Source organism: Neovison vison, chromosome 3, assembly GCF_020171115.1.
Source record: "Neovison vison isolate M4711 chromosome 3, ASM_NN_V1, whole genome shotgun sequence".
Classification (NCBI taxonomy): domain Eukaryota; kingdom Metazoa; phylum Chordata; class Mammalia; order Carnivora; family Mustelidae; genus Neogale; species Neogale vison.
In genome coordinates, this window is record NC_058093.1 from 9,647,373 (window position 1) to 9,655,193 (window position 7,821).

Below are 7,821 nucleotides of genomic sequence, written 5' to 3' on the forward strand. Positions count from 1 at the left end.
AACACATTCTCCATCTACCTGGGCTGCTGAACAGTATGAGAATATCCTGCAATCCCGTGGGAAATCTTTTTTTAAAAAATATTTGATTTATTTGAGAAAGAGAGAATGAGCTGCGGAGAAGGACAGTGGAAGAGGGAGAAGCAGACTCCCCCCACCCGAGCCGGGAGCCTAACATGGGCCAGTCCCGGGACCCTGGCATCACGGCCTGGGCCGCAGACAGATACTTAACCGACGGAGCCTCCAAGTTGCCCCTCCCTTGGGACATCTTAAATGTCCCTGATGAGTTCCTTCTCTTATTCCCTCAAGAGTTAGTTCCAAACTACTTCTCAAGCTACCTACCAATCTCCATCCCCTCCAGTTCCAGCAAGGACAACAGAGCTCTCCTCATGATAATAACAATAATAAAATATATCAACAGCATTTGCCAAGCGCTATGCTTACTTAGGCATTTTACCTCAGGGGCATTATCTCAGTTCATCTTCACAAGGAACACCACTTATTGATGTAGATACTATTATCCCCATTCTACAAATTGGGAAACCGAAGCAGACAGAGGTCAAATAACTTGCCCAAGATCTCACAGTCCCTAAGTGTAATATCGGGGTCCTGAATCTAGGACTTGGATTTATAACCTGGATATGACAAACTCTAGAGCCAACTGGTACTGGTAAGCCTACACTAGGTTGACTCCCTGTTCTCCTCCTCCCTTGGGACATGGTAAAGGCCGGGAGAGGATTTTTCAATAGCCTGTGTGGCTCTGGCCCCAGGCTAGCTCACGCTGGCCTCTACAGAACATGCCTGTCTCTGTTCAGTCCAGTTTTCCTGCAGCCAGTGTCAACTAGTCTGTAGGAGGAGAGGCAGTGGGGATCTACATCTATGAGTTTTATTAACTGCATTGACCTAACCAGCCTCAGCTGAGGTTGTCAGAGCAGAATATAACAGACGCCACAGACTGGGTGACTAAAACGACATTTATTCCTCACAGTTTTGGAGGTTGAGAAGTCCAAGATCAAGGTGCCAGCAAGATCCAGTGTCTGGCGAGGGTGGGCCCACTGCTCCCCGGTTTGCGGGTAGCCATCTTCTCCTGGCAAGGCAGAGAATAGAAAGGGTCAGCTCTCATGTCTCTTTTTATAAGGGCACTAATCCCTTATACAATCCCACTCACAAGGTCTCCATCCTTAGGACTCAATCACTTCTCAAAGACTCCCATCTCCTAATACTATCACATTAGGGATTCGTCTCAACACACGAGTTTTGAGGGACACAAGCATTCAGTCCATAGCACAGCCTTACTGGAAAAAGCAATTGATTTTATACAAAAACATGTCTCCTTTCATTCCGTCCCTTTTGATTTTCACGTAGGTTTCAGTAAAGGGCCACTGGGGCCATTCTGACCACCTCTCGTCGCCATTAGGCCCACTTACGTCCCCAACTCCACGGGCACTTCCATCCCTCCTACTAAGCACAGATGTCACCGCACCGCACTGGGAATGGAGTGGTGCCCCAGCAGATCAGTTCTCAAACTTTAATGCACACATGAATCCCCGGAGGATCTTAATAAAATGCAGATGTTTATGCAGTAGGTCTGGGGTAAATCCTGGGAGTCCGCACTTCTAAAAACTCCCGAGTGACACCCACGCTGCTGACCTCCAGCCCCCACTTCTGAGTAGCAAATGCCCTTGATATTTGGCACATGAACTATCGGTTCTTCCTTGGTGATCCTGTGAGTGCTAAGTGATTTTCTTCCCAAATCGGTAAATTATATTCTGCTCTGGAGATTAAAACCACACGGATATGCAGTTGCCTGTTACCCACTCTACATGCTACACGCTATGGACGCCAGTTATTAAGCTTCCATGTTTTAAACTTTAATTTTTTGCATAAGTTTGATTTTTCTCACTTACATCTACTTGTTTCTGAAATAGCAGTAAAACTGTTTTTCTGTTTTGCTACTCACTGACATACTATGGGCAACTTTTCATGCCAACATCCCGCCACACAGGCTTCCTAAGGATTCAGGGAAAGGTTTCTCTTCCTGTCTGAGAAAATCCATCTGTGTCCTGACTCCCACCTCTTTCCACCTCACAAGAAACTCATTGCAATGAAAATGCATTTTTACATTTACATTTTACAGTTAGCCTTTTCTTGCTCATCAGCCTCCTTCTGTTTTATAGTCTCAAATTTCTCTGCAGTAATAATGATAGAAAACTTTCATAAAAATACACCACTTAAGTCCTCACTTCAGCAGCATATATACTAAAATTGGAACAATACAGAGAAGATAAGCATGGCCCCTGCGCAAGGATGACACACAAATTCGTGAAGCGTCCCATATTTTTGTAAAGTGTCAGGATATAAAATCAATGCACAGAAATCAGTTGCATTTCTTTACACCAACAACAAGACAGAAGAGAAATTAAGGAGGCAATCCCATTTACAACTGCACCCAAAACCATAAGATACCTAGGAATACCTAGGAATAAACCTAACCAAAGAAGCAAAGAATCTATACTGAGAAAACTATAAAGTACTCATGAAAGAAATTGAGGAAGACACAAAGAAATGGAAAAAAGTTCCATGCTCATGGATTGGAAAAACAAATATTGTGAAAATGTCTATGCTACCTAAAATCAGTCTACACATTTAATGCGTTCCCTATCAAAATTCCATCCATGTTTTTCAAAGAAACGTAACAAATAATCCTAAAATTTATATGGAACCAGAAAAGACCTTGAATAGCCAAAGGAATATTGAAAAAAGAAAGCTAAAGTTGGTGGCATCACAGTTCAGGACTTGAAGCTCTATTACAAAGCTGTCATCATCATATGGCACTGGCACAAAAACAGACACATAGATCAGTGGAACAGAATAGGGAGCCCAGAAATAGACCCTCAATTCTATGGTCAACTAATCTTCCACAAAGCGGGAAAGAATGTCCAATGGAAAAAAGACAGCCTCTTCAACAAATGGTGTTGGGAAAATTGGACACCACATGCAGAAAAATGAAATTGGACCATTTCCTTACACCACACACAAAAATAGACTCAAAATGGATGAAGGGCCTCAATGTGAGAAAGGAATCCATCAAAATCCTTGAGGAGACTGTCGGGGACCACCTCCGGCCGGGGAAGTCCCCGCCATTACAAGATGGCGCTTGGCTCACTGCCAGCAAAATACGCTGCAAGTAAACAACGAACGTTCTGGTGAAGCCCGCCTAAAGGAGGACATAGTCATTGGCTGTTTCAAATTTAATCAGCATAGTAAGAGGACTCTCATTGGCTCTCCCCATTGCTTGGCCCCTTATTGGTCACCCTGCCGCATATAAGCTAAGGAAGTTGACGAAATAAATGGATGAAGCATTAACACCATACCAGGCTGATTGTTGTTCTTGCGGGCTGAGGGCGACAAATGGTGCCGAAACCCGGGAATCGTTAATGAGTAGTAAACCTTGCAAGGAGAAAAACCACAGGTAAGCGGGGAAGGGACCACGATCAAAGTGGTGGGAATCTTGTACGAGACCGCAACAAGACGCAGGGTGGCCATAGAACCAGGATTTCTTATCGCTTGTGAAATTAACCTAAGCGGCCAGATGGGTTCTGAATTATCAAAATCTAGATTGGAGGGTTCTTTAAAGGACCTTCTCAAAGCCAACAGTGTACCTCTGAAATCAAAAACCGCCAGAGCATTTCCAACTACAGTGGAAACCGTTGCACCTTGGTTTTTGAACGAGGGTTTGTTAAATATTCCGCAATGGGACCATTTAGGATTGGATCTTAAGAAAAGAGATAAAAGCAAACCATTGCCGCCCAGAACATTAGCTATATGGACTCTGGTCAGAGGATGCCTTGGGGGACATAAGCCGAGATGTGAGTCAGCTATTCAGGAGGGAGCTGAGGCCCTTGAGGAAGTTAAAGAGGAACGGTCAACTCGTGCTTCAGAAAGAAACAGTTCTAGTGAAGAGGAACCCCCATGTATCCAATTGAGTAATCAAACACTCGGACATTTTCAGCCATATAATCACACTGCCGTTAAAGGTAATGTTACCGTCTTACAGGGTCTTATCCCCAGCCCTTTGTGTTACCCCTGTAAAATTCTCTCAATTTAATAAGGCCAGGAATTCCTCCTAACAGCTCTTCCAGTATTTGCAGGGTGCTTAGTCTGACGATTTTCAAAATTTCACACGAATCCTTCTGGCTGAGACGCGTGTGCAACCAGCTTCCCTCCCAGAGCTATTTCAAACATTCAGCAATATGTTCCAGTTCACCAAACAATGGGCTGGCACAATTGGTCTTGTCCTCCTTCTTATTGGCATTCTGCTTCTATTCAGGAAAGTTCGCCAATGGAGAACACAGCAGCGAGAGAAGAGCCGAGCTATAGTACAAGCCCTTATGACATAAGGGCTTATAGTACAAGCCCTTAGGTCAATAGAGATCTGGGACATCGCCTCAGATATGGCTAAGCATGCTAGATCGGTAGTCAAAGACGGGTAAGATCAGTAGAGAAACATAGCAACCTAAGACAGGACAGAGATCATCGACAGCTTGTGTTTGATGACGGGTAAGGATGTTTTCTGCTACTGACGACCTAAGACAGGCACGATCTCTGCCATAAAACAAAAAAGGGGGAGATGTCGAGGACCGCCTCTGGCCGGGGAAGTCCCCGCCATTACAAGATGGCGCTTGGCTCACTGCCAGCAAAATACGCTGCAAGTAAACAACGAACGTTCTGGTGAAGCCCGCCTAAAGGAGGACATAGTCATTGGCTGTTTCAAATTTAATCAGCATAGTAAGAGGACTCTCATTGGCTCTCCCCATTGCTTGGCCCCTTATTGGTCACCCTGCCGCATATAAGCTAAGGAAGTTGACGAAATAAACGGATGAAGCATTAACACCATACCAGGCTGATTGTCGTTCCTGCGGGCCAAGGGCGACAGGAGACCACACGCAGCAACCTCTTCGACCTCAGCCGCAGCAACTTCTTCCTAGGAACATCACAAAAGACAAGGGAAGCAAGGGCAAAAATGAACTATTGGGACTTCATCAAGATCAAAAGCTTTTGCACAGCAAAGGAAACAGTTAACAAAACCAAAAGACAACTGACAGAATGGGAGAAGATATTCGCAAATGACATATCAGATAAAGGGATAGTATCCAAAATGTATAAAGAGCTTAGCAAACTCAACACCCAAAGAACAAATAATCCAATCAAGAAATGGGCAGAGGACATGAACGGACATTTCTGCAAAGCAGACATCCAGATGGCCAACAGACACATGAAAAAGTGCTCCATATCACTCGGCATCAGGGAAATACAATTCAAAACCGCAACGAGATACCACCTCACACCAGTCAGAATGGCTAAAATTAACAAGTCAGGAAATGACAGATGCTGGCGAGGATGTGGAGAAAGGGGAACCCTCCTACAGTCTTGGTGGGAATGCAAGCTGGTGCAACCACTCTGGAAAACAGCATGGAGGTTCCTCAAAAAGTTGAGAATAGAGCTACCCTATGACCCAGCAATTGCACTACTGGGTATTTATCCTAAAGATACAAATGTATTGATCTGAAGGGGCACATGCACCCGAATGTTTATAGCAGCAATGTCCACAATAGCCAAACTATGGAAAGAACCTAGATGTCCATCAACAGATGAATGGATAAAGATGATGTGGTATATATATACAACGGAATACTATGCAGCCATCAAAATGGAATACCATCTTCACCATTTGCGAAGACGTGGATGGAACTAGAGGGCATTAAGCTTAGCAAAATAAGTCAATTGGAGAAAGACAACTATCATATGATCTCCCTGATATGACAAAGTGGAAATGCAACGTGGGGGGTTTTGGGGTTAGGAAGTGAGGGAGACAAACCATAAGAGACTCTAAGTCTCACAAAACAAACTAAGGGTTGCCAGGGGGAGCAGGGAGGGAGAGGGTGTTGGGATTATGGACATTGGGGAGGGTACGGGCTATAGCGAGTGTTACGAAGTGTGTAAACCTGGAGATTCACAGACCTGTACCCCTGGGGCTAATAATACATTATGTGTTTATAAATAATAATTTTTTAAATGTTGAGAAAAAAAATACACCACTTAAGGGACACTTGAGTGGCTCAGTCATTTGAGCGGCTGCCTTCAGCTTGGGTCATGATCCCACTGTCCTGGGATCAAGTCCCACATCAGGTTCCTTGCTCAGTGGGGAGCCTGCTTCTCCCTCTGCATCTGCCTGCCTGTACTCTCTGACAAATAAATAAAGTCTTTAAAAAAAATACACTACTTAAAAAAATATGGAGGGGGCGCCTGGGTGGCTCAGTCTTTAGGCGGCTGCTTTTGGCTCAGGTCATGATCCCAGGGTCCTGAGATTGAGCCCCACGTCGGGCTCCCTGCTCTGTAGGGAGCCTGCTTCTCCCTCTCCCACTCCCCCTGCTTGTGTTCCCTCTCCCTGTGTGTCTCTGTCAAATAAATACATAAAATCTTTAAAAACAAAAAACATGGAGAACAATTTAGCAAAATTTTAATTGCTAAATTTAGGTGAAGGATACATAGGTGTTCATTTTACTATTCTTCCAACTTTTTTCATTATTTGAAAAAATTTTAAAGTTTAGGGTACAGTTAGATGTAGGAATAATTAACAGTTTTTCCTATTTGCAAGTTTCTTCCCAGGACATATTCCAGAATATGACTTCAGTCTGAAATCTCCTCCAGAACCTCTCATTCACTAACTTGCTACAAATCTCCTTCCAAAAAAAGTTATTAGGCCATTTTAAAAAAGTCTGCGTCCAATATGATATACAAGCACTTCCTTTCATATTCTTTTTAGATTATTAAATAATAAATTTTTGAAACTTATTTTTTCTAGCACCAATGCTAGAAATGTCACTTACACTCTCTAGTTTACTTACTCCCTCCTACTATAAACCTTGACTTCCTGGCAAATCTAAATTCTGTGTCAGATCACCTTGAATTGTTTTCCTATCCACATTTTTAAAAAAAAAAAAAGGAGTGGGGGAGGACTCTGTGCACTGCCTGCCCTCTTCCTCCTGCCGTATCACACACCCCACCTCCCAGAGGTGACAACTAGGCCTTGAAAAACTGCACTCCAAGTGCACACTGAGCCACTGGCCCTCCTGTCCCTGCACTTCACAGTGGCCTCCAACTGGGCCACGAGATTCTCTGAGGATCAGAGAGGTCAGTTAGCATCTTAAATGCTTTTAGTTTGCCTTCCCCAAGACTGATGTGGCATTTATCCAACATAGATGTTTAAGTATTTGTGAAATAGTTTATCTAGTTACTTCCTAGGCAAATGTTGCCTAAAATGAAATGCTTTATACACCACGATGTTAATTTTATCAGACATGAGTCCTGTCCAGACAAATCTCAACGGTTATCAACCTAGAGGCATTTTTAGTTGTTATAACTAGGGTGGGTCGGTGGCTGAGGTCAGGAATGCTGCTCAACAACCTTGCAATGCCCAGGACGGCACCCCCACTACAAAAAGGTCATCTAACCCAAAATATCAGTGATGCCAAGGCTGAAAAACCCTCTCATAGCTATAGTTTCTATTTCTTTTAAGCTATGAGATTTAAGGGGCACTAGAAGCCAAAGAATCAATTAAACCTATACAGATGCAACTGCCTTTTCTAGCTGCTTTCTTATTTAATGAAATTTTTTGATTTTTCAAGTATTAAGTTCCCTTGTCTGGAAAACCCAGAGAGCTCAGTATTATTTAAATGGCACAACATTATTTAAATGGCACAACCACAACAGTGTAGTGCAATAACAATACAGTCAACTAAGATTAAAAACTGGTCTTAAGAC

At 43.4% G+C, this 7,821-nt stretch overlaps 1 non-coding gene across 1 annotated transcript; it reads left to right on the forward strand.

Annotated features, from left to right (window-relative positions):
- The first annotated feature begins 2,232 nt into the window (after positions 1 to 2,232).
- LOC122903783 lies at positions 2,233 to 2,339 on the forward strand. The gene has a single exon (XR_006384009.1). It is a non-coding gene; the product is annotated as a U6 spliceosomal RNA (small nuclear RNA).
- Positions 2,340 to 7,821: the final 5,482 nt, after the last annotated feature.